Source organism: Aphelocoma coerulescens, chromosome 2 (assembly GCF_041296385.1).
Source record: "Aphelocoma coerulescens isolate FSJ_1873_10779 chromosome 2, UR_Acoe_1.0, whole genome shotgun sequence".
NCBI classification, from domain to species: domain Eukaryota; kingdom Metazoa; phylum Chordata; class Aves; order Passeriformes; family Corvidae; genus Aphelocoma; species Aphelocoma coerulescens.
In genome coordinates this window covers 45,014,479-45,031,557 of record NC_091015.1, presented here as the reverse complement: position 1 = coordinate 45,031,557, position 17,079 = coordinate 45,014,479, and the positions used below count along the sequence as shown (strand labels likewise).

General features: G+C 35.7%; 1 protein-coding gene across 8 annotated transcripts in view; it reads left to right on the top strand.

Annotated features, from left to right (window-relative positions):
- TBC1D5 (TBC1 domain family member 5) overlaps window positions 1-17,079 on the top strand; it is a 337,427-nt gene that overhangs the window by 86,970 nt on the left and 233,378 nt on the right. The window contains exon 1 of one of the 8 annotated variants that reach the window (XM_069007251.1): window positions 4,982-4,997. The exons of the other annotated variants lie outside the window; for them this stretch is intronic. The gene's annotated coding sequence lies outside the window, so the exon portion shown is untranslated. Of the gene's footprint in view, window positions 1-4,981; window positions 4,998-17,079 lie in introns of those variants that run through there. 8 annotated transcript variants of the gene reach the window in all.

Genomic DNA, 17,079 nt, shown 5'->3' with positions numbered 1-17,079 from the left:
TTCTAATTATCACCACCAGAGACTGAAAAGTTAAATTCTCAGAAAATGAAGGCAATATAACATGAAGTAAGGGGAAATGTTGAAAAATAAAGACCTGTAGCCTTCTGTACATTTTTGTGTAATTATTTCAGTATAAAATTCTACTTTTCTGGTTTGATAGCTTTCATATTCTTTGAAACCTTGTATGTTTCTGTTTTGTAAATTTAATTTTTTTTTTTTTTCTTTTGTTTTTTGTAAAATCCAGCATATGCTGTAGGCAGGTAAAAGGCTGCAAAATGTAGACAATGAATTGTGGAAGAAGATTGTAGCAGATTGGATTGTTAGTATTGAAGACTTTTTAAAACAGTGTTCAGGGTACGCAATTGCTATTCTAGCAGATGCATTATGCTAGTAAATGTATGAGAATGTGGTACTGTAAGAAAATGAATTACAGAAAACTATTAAGAAATCTTATTTATGTCTTGAAGAGGAAATACATTACCATAAATCCTACTTTATACCAATAAATTGTGTTGCCTACACAGAATTATTTAAACAAGAAAAAAAATCAGTGATTTGTTAATCCTTCTCTGCACATGTATTCATTCACATTGGAAGAGTGAGATCTCGTGGGGACAAGGAGTAAAATGGTTCCAGCTGTGTATCTTAAATTTTCAGGAAAAAAAACTACTTTGGAAACTTCAATATTCAAACTAGTAGTAGTGATGACTTTGAAGCCTGTTTGAGCCACCATTTTTCTCTGAGATATTATTTCCTTTTCTTTGTTAGACTCACATATTTTCATGAGCAGGCAGCACATACTGATGATTCTTTTCCCCAGAAGATATTTCCTTTATTGTTACTTTATAATGGAATAAGAGTATCCTTAGCCACTGAGCCCACACCTGCTAGAATACCTCCATGCCATGTCTGCCCTGGTCATTTTAAGGAAGTAACTCAGTTGTGCACTTGCATGGGTTCTGGCTTTGGTGGAGATATCCAGGTTTTTCTCCACAGTCAGCTGAAAGTAAAAACCTGTGGTCATTGTACCCTGATGCTCTTACTGTTGCCAACATTAATAAAATAATAATGGCAAAATTGTAACTCCAGCTCAAAATAGTAACCATCACAGCTTTGTGATATTGGGAGGGAGCAATACGTCTGCATTCAGCCATCCTTGTAGTTAGATGTGAGGTAGATATATGCAATTCAAGTGCATTTCCACAAGTATTATGAACTACTGTGATTTTTGCTTCAGTAAAAATATATGGCTACTGAAATTTTATTTGGCCATAGATCATAGTGAAACTCCTTTCCTGCCAGTAAGCAGTGGTTCATTCATGTAGCATTCTCTGTTATTCCTTGGCCTAGTGACCTTCTTTCCAGATTCTGAAAGAAATTAGGAGAGAGCAGCTGCTTTGCTTTTGAAAACCACAACCTAACATAATCAGAACCAGACTTTCCAAGAATCTGTGCTACTATTTGGGCATCAATGAATAACAATAAAAAATAATTAGGAAAAGTTTGTGAAAGAAATGATGACATCACTTTGTAAGTTAAATACGGTGTATTAACCCTGTGCGCCCTCGAAGTGCCATTTGTTTTGGTCTGTCTTCGTTACTGTCCAGATATAGTTAGACTTGGTTATTCTTGTTCTGCTGTGGCCAGCTAGTTCTCTGGATCTGTGGCAAAACATGTGGCTCATTGATGATGCTAAAGTTTGCATTCAGCCTCCTCTGCCTCATTGCTCTTCTGTTTAGAATTCTGTAAGATAAAGGATAAAGACAAAGATAAGGATGAAATGTGAGACCAGTAGATGGACATGATAAAGCCTTCTGAGACAAAATATATGAGAAATAATGCTCTTAAGATATTTTGGCTTTCAAATATTTCTGTAATCACTTTTTTATTGTAAGTTTAGGTATGAACAAAACATGGAAGTTTGTGTTCTGTTAAAACTTGATTATTCCAATATAACACTCTTTGAATAGCCAAATAGTTAGAAAACATAGCAGGCTTTCCCAGTTTTTTATATATCTTGGTTTTACCCAAGTTGATTTATATTTCAGAGTTTTCACACTATTATGAGCATTAGCACACTAAACACTTGAGAAAAAAATAAATGTCTCTGGTCTAAAAAAAAAAGTACATGTGTATACATACACATATATATAAATGTTTCATTTTCACAAATCCAATTGTAGTAGTAAAAATGATACTGTTTGTATTACAGTAAGCATTTGTATTTCATGCGATTTTTTTTGTACGGTTTTTTTCTTACCCTAGTTAATACATATCACGGTATTTTCCAAATATTTCTTAGGATGACTGGCTTTAATACTATATCCCTATTTATTCATACTCATTAATATGATGAGAATTTTTATATGGGGAAGTTCTCTCTCATTCACTTTCCTGGGAAGGCTATGATTTTTGTAGGTATGTGCATCCATCTGTCAATGCTAGATGATGCCGAATTGTGGGAATGTTCCGTGTGTTTGAAACAGAAGGTAGTAAGGCTTTTGGCTATAACTTAGTTTTTGTTGTGAATTTGTTTCATGGTTTCTGATTGGCTTTTGAGAGATCTCTGTCTGGTGTACCAAAAAAAAAAATCTTGTCATAGAAAACTCTGCTTTGGTTGACAAGATGTGTGGGAGAGCAGACGTAGCATTCAGCAACTTTAGGCTGTAGTACTTATTGTATTCAACAGAGATAAATACTCCCTTTGATTCCTGTTGATAAAGGTGATACTGCAGTCTGTGTAGCTGAAAAGATGCTCTGAAGCATTCAGTACTAGTTGTCACTTGCAAAGAGCTAGGGGTGATTCTGAGGGGTGGTGTGGTGTAACAGTGGTCCCCGTGAAAGCTGAGTTTGTGCAACATCACTAAAGAGGTCGTAGTGCAAACCTAAGTCCCAAAGGTGGGGATCGTCAGACTGCTTTCAGAGCTAATATGTGAGCTTCTGTGTTGCATCTTAAAAGGAGCTTTTTGCCAAACATTCTTCTGTTAAGCATTTTTAATACTTTTTCTTTTCCATCTTTATTCAGGGGAGTAGTAATATCTGTGCAGTATCTTGGTGTCTCTTTTGTGTGCATGTGTATCTGTATGCAAGTTATGCGTGGTAGGCAGAGAAAGTGCAAATAAGTGATATGAAAAGCAATGAAACTTGATGCTTAAAATGTTTTGCTATAGAAGTTGGTTCTGTAGTCTGAGATTCGTCCAGAAGAGGAATACAGAGGAATGGTTTTTTGTTGCTGGGGAAAGTTGCTTCATGTCCAAGGAAAAGGGTTGTAAGGAATGATTTCATCCTGAAATTTTTAGAGATCCTGAGGATTAGCAAATATATATACAGGGGTGAAAAACAAGAGACTGGGGAATTCACTGAATTATGGGAAATAAATGCAGGAAAGCTCAGGATGGTATTACTGCCTTAAGAGTAGTTGGTGGTATTACTGGGGAAACATTGTTGAGCATTTTTTCACTAGGTGCGTTGTAAGCATTGAAGGCTCAGGTAGAAGACCTTTTGGAAGTCCAGCTGGAGTGAGAAGTGGTGGAAATTGTCTGCATTCATTAGCTGAATGAAAATGAGAGAGAAAAAAGTGTGTTGTTACTGCAATCTGAATGTCTCACAGGAGCAAGAGTACTCTTAAAATAGGTATTGAAGTGACCATGTAGTGTTGTAGCAGGTGATGATGAGTATCATTGAACAGCAGAACATACATTATTTTTCTTGATTTGCTACAAAAATATTTGGAGGAATTTTTCAAGCAATGCATGTTTCCATAAACAGTTCTGTAATTTTATATGTTCCTGGTTTCTCTGCACCTTTAATATTTTGATGACTAGTCCAACAGGAAGGAAAGTTATTACAGTAGCTGAATAGCAAGAAAAAAAATGGTTGAAGGTAGGTAAAAATGTTGCTCTTGCTATGAATAATACAGTAAGAGTTACATAGACAGATGCATCAGACACTTTCTTTAATATGTAATCTGATTTTCCATACATGCTTATAATTGTTCAGTAAGAAATTTGTCAGAAATACACTGTGCCTATAATTAAAAAATAATATACATTAAAAGTAACAGTGGAAGGTCTGCTGTTTTATTGCATTGTTAGCAATCTGCAAAGTAAAATCTTAATCCATATTTTTAAATTACTCTGATAGCACCAGGGTCCATAACTCTTGAATATCCTTGTTTTCAGGTATTTTCCCCCTCACTCACATTGTATACTTAATATGGAGGATAACACATTCCAGTGCATTGTGAAACATATTTAAAGCAAACCTAAAACTAATAATGCAGAAATTACAAACATCACAATAATTCTAATGTTCCACTCCTCCTAATTAGGTACTGAGAGTTGCATATCTGGAGAGAAGGTGGAAGAATAGTTTTCAATACCTCAATTTGGTAAATAAGGTTAAAACCTGTAGGTAAAACCACTTCTGTGAGCAGTTAATCCCAGTCTGTATGAGTTTGTAAAGACTTGTGTTTAATGACCAAGTTAGCAGAGAATTATTTTCTTGCTCTAGGCAGGGGATACATTGCAGACTTGATTTTGTCTTTCCACAGTGTTCCTCAACCTCAGAAAGTAGATAATAACAGTAGAATAATATTTGTCAAATGTTTCTTGGAACAGGAAGAAGTATAAATTGGGCTACTTAAGTTGGAAATCCTAGTAAACACAGGCTGGTTAATATTTGTAGCTGGAAGTCTTGAAGTGCTTTACAAACAGGAGTGGGTACTAGTTGTACTGTGGGATTCAAGTGAGGATACTGGTCCTCCCTAGGAACTGATCTGAAGAAGGAGCTGAAATGCCAGTGAAGCATTTTCTTTAGTGCCTGAAGTTTCTAGCTAAATTTGATGAGTTTATAAATCTACCTTTCAGTTGTCTCTGAGAAGGATACAAGCTTGTAAACACGTCCACTGACCTGGGACTCAATCAAGGTTTTTCAGTTTGTGAAACTTAGAGAAATGTCAGAAAATCCATACATGCTGCAAGCAAAGGGTGCTCGAGGTGAGTACGTGTTGCTCATGTAGTTAGCCAGCCTCTCAGCCTGGGCAGTGTGCTTAGAGTGTTTGCATCAAACTCAATTTCCTCCTTTGTGGTTATCCTTGCATTGAAGCCAGTGTCACCCAGAGAAGGTTTGTCCTTTCATGGTAGCTTCTGGGTCACTGTCACATCTATAGAAATAACTTTAAGAAATACATCCCTTACTTACTGTGGGTTTTCTGTAGCTAATGGCTCTTACAGTACCATATTAAAATTTGAGCACCCCAATTTCCATGGCTAAGCTTGCTACATCTGTGAGGTGTGTAACACAAAGTGAAGGCACCAGGGTGGGATTGTGGGGTATTGCAGGTACCCCTCCCTGCAGCAGAATGCTGCAGGTGGACAGCAGGGTCAAGAGGTTTTCAGCATCCACTTAGTCATTCTTAGACTTTGCCTACAGCCAAGTAGGAGACCTTATCAGCATTAACTTGTTTTGGGGAAAAAACCCCCAGCATGATGGGGGAGTGGGGGAATGGGAGCAGCTGGGGATATGGGAGGTTGCAGAGCAGCACAGGGATCACAGTGGGGACAGCTACAGGCCAGAGCCACTGGTCAGCAACAGGCTTTACCTGCTTACTCTAGCTCCCAGGCACTTGGGAACTCTGACATGGATTCCTCTCTCCCACATCAGCTTGCCTGTTACTGACACAGCATTTTTGAATGATAAAACTATCTTTCCTAATACTACAATAACTTAAATGTGGTGGGGTTTTTCTGGTTTTGTTTTGGTTTGGTTTTTTCCTGGGGGAATCTTTAGACAGCGCTTGACATCAGTTATTCTCGTTTCTTTAAAGGCAGAAATAGATATTCAAATTCTTAAACTGGAACTTTTTAGAAAAGGCTGTCAATCCTCTGATGCTGTTGTATACAGCCAGAGTCTGTGCAGCACTGTCTGTTATTTCCATGATAAATTTTGCATTTTTATGAATACCTTCTTTAAACAGAGAAAGTTTTAAACAGGTAATTTTTGCATTTTTATGAATACCTTCTTTAAACGGAGAAAGTTTTAAACAGGTAATTTTTGCATTTTTCATTTGATTGTGTGATCTGTTTGCATAGTGAATTCCATATTAAACACAGTGAATTTTATTAAATGTTGATTATAAAGTGGTTAGAAAAATGTTAAGCACTGTTATGAGTACAGTCCTCTATCAAAAAGTTAAGATGTCTAAACAAATTCTCAGACATTTAAACAAACTATTTATATACATAAATAGGATTTGTTGCAAGCTAGTGAAATGCATGTAATTTTAACTGAGTTGTTTGGGTTTTTTTTTATTTACTGAGACTTAATATCAATGGAAACATTACTTAAAGACGCTGCTTCTCTTATGCTGGATTAATGGAAGTGGTTGTATCATCAGGATGTTATACTTCTGATAATGGGAGATATGTTCATATATACAAATACATATATGTTTCTTAAATCTGGTTTGATACTCCAATTCCCATTGTTAGGTGCAAATTAAAAAGAATTTTGCTCTGGTAGGGGGTTCTAAAGCCTTGACATTATTTTAATCTGATAACGAATGGCTCTGAGTTCATGTTCTTTCAGTTGTTGGCAACAAATCTAAACCTGTGTTTTTTGGATTTATGAGGATAAGTCCTGCTTTGGCAATCTTGTAGATCCTCAGGAGAATAGTTAAACAGTGATTAATCATTGTTTCTTCACTGAGTGTGCAGAAAAGAATGGAAAAGCTGCATTTCACACTTCTGAAGCAATTAATCCCCATGATCTTAGCCAGGTTTGTCTTGTAGATAAGTTGGGATACAAAACTGTACCTAATTTATCAATGTATGCATGCCATAAAGTATAAAACACACAATTTATTTCATATCATTTATAGTCAAATGTAAAAAAAGAGTGACTTTGCCATATCCAAGAGTGTTTCTTACATTACCTTCATATAAACTAAGTACCAGAGATTACAATGGGATTCCTGTTTATTGTGCACATCTGGTGCAGTCACTATGCATTTTCTCATTCACTTGCTGGCATTTTTAGTGATTGTGGCATAAATCACCTTGCTAATCAGAAACATAAGTGACGGGAAGTCATCTCCTTTTTTTGAACAATGGGAAAAAACATATGGCTTCTTAGACAGGACTTGGCTGTTATACTATTTATGTGGCATTATATTCTGTATTTAGAATTTCATATTAATTGCTGTGGTTTGATTGAAGGCGTAGAATGCCCTGTGGTTTTGGCCAAAGTATTTGTTTTACAATCTCCTTGTGATGCCTCCCACGCTTATTATCTGTTGTATTTGTGTGTATCAAAAAATGGAGCTGAACATGCAGGCTGTATTTTAAAATGTGATAAAATGTTTTAAAATGCTTTTTAATCAATATGAAATGGCTGTTGTGTGTTCTGAGTGACACCATATAATAGAAGGCTGTTATAAATCATGTGGCATAGTAAACAAGAGAAGTGTTTGCCCTCATAGGAAGCCCACATACTCTAAACTTCTCTTCCTGCACAGAAGAGGACTGTAGAAAATCAGACTAGGAGGTGAGACTGGTAGTTTTTGTGAGACAAGTTTATTGATAATTGTGCTTCTGAATTAAAATTCCCTGTGGGATAAAACATATAATAAGATGCCAAAATTATATTAACATGTGAGGAAGATAATTGCACCCAAAAGCAATTCATGTACAATATCATTTTTGTGTATCTAGTTCTTCTTCTTACATGAATATTTTGCACTTCATTTTGTGTCACTTATTTTGTGATTCATGACAGTGTTTACTCCTTTAGCCAAATAGTTTATTATTAATAATATTTTCTATGAAGAATTTTTAGTAGCCTTTTGAAAGAATATATTTATTTATGGCAAATGGTTCAGAGTTTTATTTACTATTGTATTATTTCTTTTAAGTAATTAATTAAACATGTAACCTAATTGGCCAAGTTTCTCTAACCAGTGTGGAACTCAAGGTTATTGCATAGTACTGGAGTACACTAATTTCTGAATTGTCAGGAGTCTGTATATCTAAAGAAGATCTTTATTCTCTGTCAGGAAACTCCTAAATAATTACAAAAAATGCTGAAATAAGTGACTTATGATTAAGACTTTCATATCAGGCTCTTGAAATCAAAGGAGGTAAGCAGTGTAAAAAGAGCCCATCCCAAGTGAGCAGTTATTACTGGTAACAACTTTCTGGCATTAGAAATTCTGCCTCACTGTTAGTAAAGAAAAATAGATAATGGAAGAATGCAGAGTAATGCTAAGAAGCACTTGTTAAGCTGTAAAATGGAGGTCTTCATCTTCTTGGCTCAGGTGTGGGTCTAAATGCACATTGCAGAGATGCTGCTTTTGAGAGCTTGTCAGAATGTATGTCTTTGCCCAAGAATTTGGCCTCTACTGGGAATTGTGAAAAATCCTGAGAAGGATACCTGAAACTAACTGATGTGATATCCTTAAGATCACTTATACAAAAATAGAGGAACTTCCAAAATAACAGTACAGCACATCACCTTAATTTTTTTAATAGCTGTTCACTGTGAGTTTTCTGCTGTTTCTTCTCTTATCTTACATAGTGGAACAGTCATTTCGCTAAAAATTTTCAAATTTGGTGTATTAGTTTAACAGGAAAAAATCTTCAAAATTATTCTGAAATACATGATTACCCCTATTAAGTGCCTTTAAATGCTAAAAAAAAAAAGTCTCATATTTACAAAATGTCTCAGTTTGATTTCATAAATATTATTTTTTAGCATTTCTTTTTCGTACTTTTTACTCACTAAAAAAAGCAGCCTAAAACACATGCACATGAGCTTCCTGACTCACTATTACTTTAGCATTTTTGCTGGACCTTTATGTGCACCCTTAAGTAAACAATTTGATTGAAAGCATGTTTGATTTTCCTGGTGTGGTCCTAGGTTAGCCCTTTGGTGTGGATCAGGAATATATCTTTGAAGCAGATTGTCCCCACTGTGCTTGTGATCATACTGCAGAGTTGTGCTAGCATTGGGAAAACTGATTTCTTTTGGATTAAGCTAACTTGGAAATTGCACACCATCAGTGTGTAAATGGACTTCTTTTGTAATAGCTGCTAGGGGGCTTTTGGTCCTGAATGTGACCAGTTCAAATTAAACCCCCCTAAAAGAAGTTTTACTTGAGTGTTGGTCCTCAGGATTAACTATTTCATTCTACCTGTCAACCCACACTGAGCAGTTGCCACTTGCTGGCATAGTTCCATCCACCTGTTGTGAATCTTGTAGAAGTACCCAATGGAATTCTTACTGGTTTGTGCAAGCTTCTGACTGATCATCAGGCTTGGATGGATCACACGTTTATCAATGCATGCTTTTTTTAATTATGCAAAGGGAGTTACTGTCATGAAGATCAGTTATCGTATTTAAATACTGAGTGAGTGGCAAAATGATCTCTTCTGCTTTGACATTGTCCAGGAGTGAAACCCGGAAGTCAGTATTAGATGCAATGACAGAGGGCTAAAAGGGAAAGGACAAAGGAGATGCTCATAAAATTGGGAGATGGAAAGGAATAAAGCTCTTGTATGATAAATATAATTCAATATTTTTCACGGGCATAAATCTTGTAGTGCTATAGTCTTTTAAGGGAAAACTGTTTTATTTGCTTGCATGAATTATGGACAGAGGTTTTTACTTTATGCTTTTGTTCCTGGTAATTTAGACATTATCTCTTGGAAAGAATTAGAGATATAAACTGTAGACTTAAAATTTAAGGCTCTTTTCAAAATGGGTAATGGTAGAGTTCCCCTCTTCGCCCTAAACCCAAGGTTACTTTTGCCCAACACAGTGTAAAAAAATACTGTGGTTATCAGACACATTTTGATGAGACACATTTTAAAACACCAGTCAATGAGCTGCAAAGTTCACTTTCTTTGATAAATAGTCACAAACAATTCAGGAGAGGGTTAAAGACTGTGTTAAGATAAATTCATTCTTCTAATGAGGGTGGTGGATAAAATCATTTACTTCATGTTAATACAGTTATTTAAAACTTAAATTTTGAGTTTACAACCATCTGTCTCAAGGGCTAAGCTCACTATAAACTATTATAATCATTTAAATAAATAGAGGAAAAAACAATCCGTTCAATATGTTGAATCAATATGTCATGCTTTGAATATCTATATAATTTTCCTCACATTAGGATCCATGGCACATGTACGTTACAATATGGTTTATAAATAGCCCTGGAGAGAATATGACTGTATCTTGGACTGCAGAGGGAATGACAGTGCTCCCCAGAACTTGGTGTGTGGTTTTGCCTAGCAGCCGTCTTTCTCTGTAATCGGAGTGTGGTTCAAAACATAACCTAATAGAATTAAAAGAAGGTGGGTTTTAATGGCTGCAAGGTAGCAGAGCATATCTTTGTCCTTTCTTGTGTCCAACACAAGCAGAATCTTCATTTGGTATATGAATTTCATTCCTTGCTTGGGCTTGGGAGAAAAACTGTCCTTTTCTGCTCTCACCAGGGCTGTTCAGTGTTCCCACCTTGAAACAACAGAATCATGCACTTCTCCCATCCAGTTGGCTTGGCCAAAGGAATTAAGTGCACATGGCTAGAGGAGTCCATGCTTGCTTTCAGCACCCAGTAGTACAACAGTGAATGTGTGTTGTACAGAGTCTTTTATCACTGTGACTGTATAACAATGACCCTACTAACTTGGAAAGTATGGATTGGAGCATGAGCCATAGGCCTGAGTAGCTCAGGAGTACTCATGGAGATAGAAACAAAGAGGAAGTGATGGTTGGTGAGACATGGCTGAAATTCATATAAATGTGGCTCTAAGAGAGATTTATAATACCTAAGTTTTCAAGTCAGTGTTTTAGTCTTTTTTTTCAGCAATTTTTATTCTTTTACTGATAAGAATTATTTAATCATTTTAAAATAGGTTCACAGACTGTATTATGAAAATATGTTGAAAACATGGATATTGTTAAAATAATTGGCTTTGCAATATTTAAGATAGTATGTATACAGTCCAAAAACTCTGTAGAAAGAAAAGCATCTGAGTTTGTGTAACTGAAAATATCAGCTTGATTATTGTAAACTGCCAGTGTACTTCTATCACATAGGAAGAGTAAAATTATATATATTGTAGGAATGGGACAAAGGACAGCAGTGAGGGAGTCGTAGAAGTAGAGAAGGTCCTAAAGCACATTCTGGGTCTCCAGTCCATTAACTACATAAATTGAGAAGCTGCCATGTTCTTCTGAATTATGGAACAAGAAATCCCTTGAGGCTTTGCAATGACATCACAAACTATTAGAGGTTTGGTTTCGATGTCACTAGAATCCCTTGATGAAGTCATGGCCCAGTAATTCATTTGTCCTCTGTATTTATGCCAGAATTAAAAATTCTTAAGGCTAGATGAATGGATGAAGCTTCTTTATGTTCTGTTCCTCACTGTTGGAAGTAATATACCATCTCAAGGATATTTAAAAATACAAATGCACCATTTCTCTTAACATCATGTTCTGCTGTTCTGCAGTTGAATCTAAAGTAAAGCAAGTCAAATGTCTATCTGTTGTGTGGATGGAGAATATTAGCATTAGAAGAGAATATTGAAGATAAGAAATCTGGGTTCTTGTTTCTCCTATGTCACAGACTCAGGCCATGTGAGTATGTAAAAACCAAGTCTTGACTGAAACCATTCTGAAATCTTTGTGTGCCTCCCTTAAAAGAGCTCCACGTGAACACAAAAAAGCATAGTGTTCCATATATGTGGAGCATTTTACACCATTGGAGCCTTGACATATGGTTGTGGGTGTCACCTGGCATCCATGTGCCTCAAACTCTGTATCCATAAGATGAGGGAAATGCTTTGCAAGGTAGTTCAACTTAGAACTATTTGGAAATTATTGTGGTTTACATAAAGAACGAAGGTGTGTTGGGTTTTTTCCTAAAACAGTGAAGTCTGTTGACTGGTGGGCAATGTTAAGCACCTAGAATCCAATTCCTGGTCAGAATGCAAATACTCAAAATTCCTAGTACAATATTGTCTACTGTGCTACAGTAAAATCCTTAGAATCCTAAGTAAATTCTGACCACTTACATGCTTGGAACCTTTTTAACAATGTTTTGTGTAATTCTGTTCTCAGTTTTATTCATATTTCTCTCTATTTGATATAGTATTTAAGAAAATCTGGATCGTCTATTAAGTTAGATGAAACACCTGGTTTTTTCAGCATTTTGTTTTGCTAGATGGCTCAGGCAAATTGCATGTTTTTGCTCTGAAGTTCAAAATTCTGTAAGTAGAATGTAAAAATATCTTAACTTTTCTAGACTTTCTTTAGTTTCTTCAGCAGCAAAAATACACATTTGTTTATCTAGATCTGTTCAGACTTATGCATGCTAAGACCCATTTGAAAGCTGAAGTCTCTATGTAATTTATTTTCAGTGTGTAGTGTAAACTGTTGTGCTGTATATACATTTTATATTTATGTCAGAAAAGGGTTGCAGAGGGGTACTTTAAAACCACCTTTTCGGCTCTAAATAGCTATTGTGTACATATGGTAAGGTACTGCTGCTTAACAATTAGTAACTGCTTTGATGAAACTAAATTACATGTTTAAGTTCCCATCAGGAAGTCGCTTCACATATCTGTATTAATGTATTCAAGGCTCGAGAAGGAAAGTTAATTTTCCAGCTTAAATATTTAATTCAAGCTTAAAATTTAGTCTGTAATTAGAGCTCCCAAATGGCAGGAACATGGAGTATTTGTCCATTTTAATTAGATTGTTGTTTACCTATTAATTATATATCATATCTTGTCATATAGTTTTGATGGTAACAGATGGTGCTAGGAGTTAGTAAGGGTTTGAACAAAATAAGATTTCACATGATTTATTAAGTTGCACTTTATTAGTGAGTGGTCTGCTTTCGTCAGGTTATTCTGTGGAATAAGAAGTTTGAAACATTTCACTAATTTTAGTGATTGCTCTCTCTGTGGAAATATCGAACTTAAACAATTCCAAAAGATGCATTCTTTTTTTTAGAGGAAGTTGTAATACACCTTGTATTTCTCCAAAGTTATAGCCTCTATACTATGCACATGACAGTAAGCTTACATCTTTTTTTTGTTTTTTTTCTAAATGTTGTGCATAGGATTTTTCAGGAGCAATATCTCTTTTATCTGCAAACAGTACTGCAGTTGTTTCAGAGGTGAAAGACCTGATTCAACTGTAAAAATGTTAGCTTCTGCACAGAATTCATTTTCAAATTTCAATGGCTGAAAAACACAGCATATCCATTTGTTTATTGGTGCTTCTAAAATACAAACCTGTATACATACACAGGCGTCTCTCCAGCAAGCATTTAAATATAAAAAGAATCGAGGTTTTTCAAAGTTCTGTAGGTGTGGACAAGTCATACCATATACCTTCACCCAGTATGTGAACATTTTTTCAATTATTTGGCAATATCTACTGCTGAAGCAGTTTACCTAAATTCTTGAGTACTGTATGAAATGTAAGTATGTCTTCTATCAAAGGATATTTGGATGTTTTGATGAAATTAGTGCAGGTTACCCCACACTGGAAGCCACATGCACACATCTGGAAATCATACGCTACCTGACTTTTGGTATTTTGGGGTTCTCACTTAAATAGTCCCTTTTAAGACCTGGGACAGAGGAAAAGAAAAAAAATTTGAAAATAATGGAAATTTCAGAATTCTGAGTTATGGAACATTAAAATAAGAGAAAGAGATGAAAGAAATTTCAAAGGAAAATCTCAGTTGGAATTTTTGGGGTTCCTGAGAGAGGAAATGCAAGTAGATGTATGACACAAGTGAAAAAGGGAGAAAGTCAAAAAGATACATAAGTAAACAAAATTGCATAGTACAGGTTAGAGCAAGAATATGTTAGTTCTTAAAAAAAGAGAGTCTTAAAATGGGTGAAGATTCAGGAGATGCGGACATGAACAGCACTGGTAAATGGACAGTGGCTTTCTCTATGGGGAGTTTGCACAGTGAAACTAATCAGCAATTGAGCTTAGCATTAGGGTGTTTGTGGGTGGTTTAGTAGTGATTCAGGAGTTTTCGAGCTTTTAATTCCACTTTATCACAGATCATTTGATCTATTCTAATTTTGGTCACCAGAGAGAAGAGATCAACAAGTTTCTTAAGTTCAGGTCAATTCAGCAGCTCTCTGTTACACAGCTGAGTAAATAAATAATTATTTTGTGGCAGACTAGTCTTCCTGTTTTCACTAGTTGCTTTCATGATACCTTGATAGCTTAATCCCTTTGGGGCATAATATTATCTGAATAAATGAAGATCCTTTTCCTGTAATCCCCTCTTTTTTAATAAACTAATTACATACTTCTGTCTTCCTTCCTCCTTCCTATTTTCCCCCGCCAAGTTAAAAAAACATGCATGATCATCAGAGCTGTACCTGTTTCTTGACATTGACCATGACTTCAAAGAGATGGTAAGAGTCAAGAGTTTTGCTAGTGAAAAGTAAACAGATGGCCGCAGTACACACACTGATTTTGAGGCTTGCTTCAGTGGGCGACTTGACAAACAGTAGATCTACAAAACTGCCTCCTTGTTCTGGCACTCGCTTTGTCCTCACACCAGCAGCAACAGATGCTTGATGCTGACACTAGTTCAGTTTTTCCCCACGTAACTTTGGTCACATACTCCGAGTTGGATTTACTGTGACCTCTCTCGTTTCATAATTGTCCCCATCAGCATGGTTGCTACCTTAAAAAGTATTGATAAGTATGTCTGTGTTCAAATCAACTGGAGGTGGGGTGAGTAGGGGGAGGTGTTTGGGAGTGTGTATGTATCTTGGATGTGTTCCCAAGCTGAGGATCATTTTATCACCACCTACATCTAAAAAAGAACCACTATGCTGAAATTGTGCAGTTTGATTAGCTAGGAAGAGCTAAGTGACTTGGCCTATTGCCTCTTGTATGTGTGAAAAGATTACCTTCTAAAAATGCGACCTTTCATCCTTTTTTGCTCAGATCCTGGATTTTTCTCTGTGATTTGTAGAGCTGTGTTAATAACATAGGAAACGGCATTCAGTTGTTAGCGATTGAGTTATAAGTGATTACAAAAACATTATCACAAGATAGAAGTAGTAAAAATATTCTACTTGCTGAGCTTGCACCATCAGAATTTATTTATACATTTTATGCAAAAATACAGGGTTAATTTTTTTATTCCTTTGACCCCGTATATCAAATGTGATAAAATATGCTATCCTGCAGCTAAAAGCAGATGGAAAAATAAATTGAAGAACAGCGTTTAACTGCAGTCTTATCCTAGTTCATATAAAAATATTACAAAAATAAAACAGAGACATAACTGGGTCATTGAAATGTTCTTTAAGAAAGCCTGCTTACGCAACAAAATTACCCCATTTTCAAATACTGTGGTTCATAACATTAGAGAAAAAAAAAAAAGAAGGATTTTGAAATATAGTAGCATGAATTTTGTTTTTAAATTAGTTTATACTCTTTGGAGTCAATCATTCATTGAGAATTTTTTTTTTGTTTCTTTTGCAACATATAATAGAAGTAGTGTGTTTGCATTAAAGCTTTCTTATGGCCATTCGAGAGTTTTGAGTCATCGCTTCTGATTTATTGCAGTGCCTAGCAGGGCTTCAGTGGTACTCCCTACCTTTCTTTGGAATTTCAGTGCCATTTATAGTTTACAGAATAATTCTCTTTCCATGCTTGACTTTATAAATAGATTTTGAAGAATAAGGTGAAAAATATACAATTCAGTAAAATCTGTTGGTATGGATTCTCTGATAGTGAATGCAGCCAATAGTGACATTCTGTAATTTCTCAGCTCTTGGCCAGGTCTGCCTCAGCTATCAGGCTGAGAAGCACTGAATCTCCTCTATGGAGTCACCTGTTTCTCTCTGTCATTGCCTAAGCAATTTCAGCCTCTAGTTTTAGTCTGTAAAGCCTAATTTGACTTAGAAATCTTAAAGAAGCCTAAGCTAGGCAGTTTTAATAACCCCAGGAGTGGAAAAGTGAACACCAGATAATCATGTAGTAGCATCAGAGTGAAGCTTATTGTTTATGCATATGGAGATTTCAGATAGGAGAAGTGGGATTCTTACAAAAAGCACTGCAAGAAAGAAAGCAAGATTCATAGAAGATGAGTAATAAAATGGCATTCATCAAATAAGCAGCCTTTATCAGTGCCTGTAATACAACAGACGTAGCTGGTTTATAGCACTGTGTGGGAGACATGGCTCAACCTAAGCTGATTGTGTTGGGGATGTAATGCTATTACATTTGATTTCATAAAATGCACTGCTTTGTTGGTCATTGGTAAAGTTGCTAGCCACACCATCCCGTGTTAGTGACTGGAGAAACCATACAGGCTGGGCAGTAAAATACCAATAAAAGAAAAAATATGCTGCCAAGAGATAGTTGTTCAAAAGATAGGTTACAATTCTTTTGGAAGAAAAACTTGTCTTCACTGAATATAGGAGTGCTATATCATAGTTCTTTAAAGGAAAATGAAAAGCATATGATAAACCTTTAATACATGCTGTCAAATTGTCTACAAAAATGGCCCATGTGTTGAAAGAATAAGTATCATATAAGGAGACAAGTACTTAACAAAGAGACTTCTTTTCATCTCTAGTCCCCCTTTTCAGATTTAGCTGTTGCTTCTATAGCTCAGGTCAGCATCTATATAAATAAATAGTAGGATTAGTTAAGAGCTGTTCTGAAACTGCCTACACAATTCTTGGATCCATGAAAGTTTTTCCTTGTGGTTTTTTTTTCTCATTGAGTTTAGTTTTGAATCAGGTTTATGGGGATCCTTTGCTCAGAAAGTAATGAGCATAATTTAGTTTTGAATTCATCAGAGATGCACAGAAAGAGAGGGTAAGTTGCAAGGCATGAGTGTGTGTCAGTGATTAACAATCATTTACGAACAGGGCTCCAGTTTAAAAAGGTGTAATAAATAAGAGATGATTAGCTCTAAATGTCTTCCTCTTGACATGAAAGTGTGAGAAGAGCTGTTTTCTTCCCATGTTTTCTTTATATTTTTTCATAACATACTGATATTGAACCCTA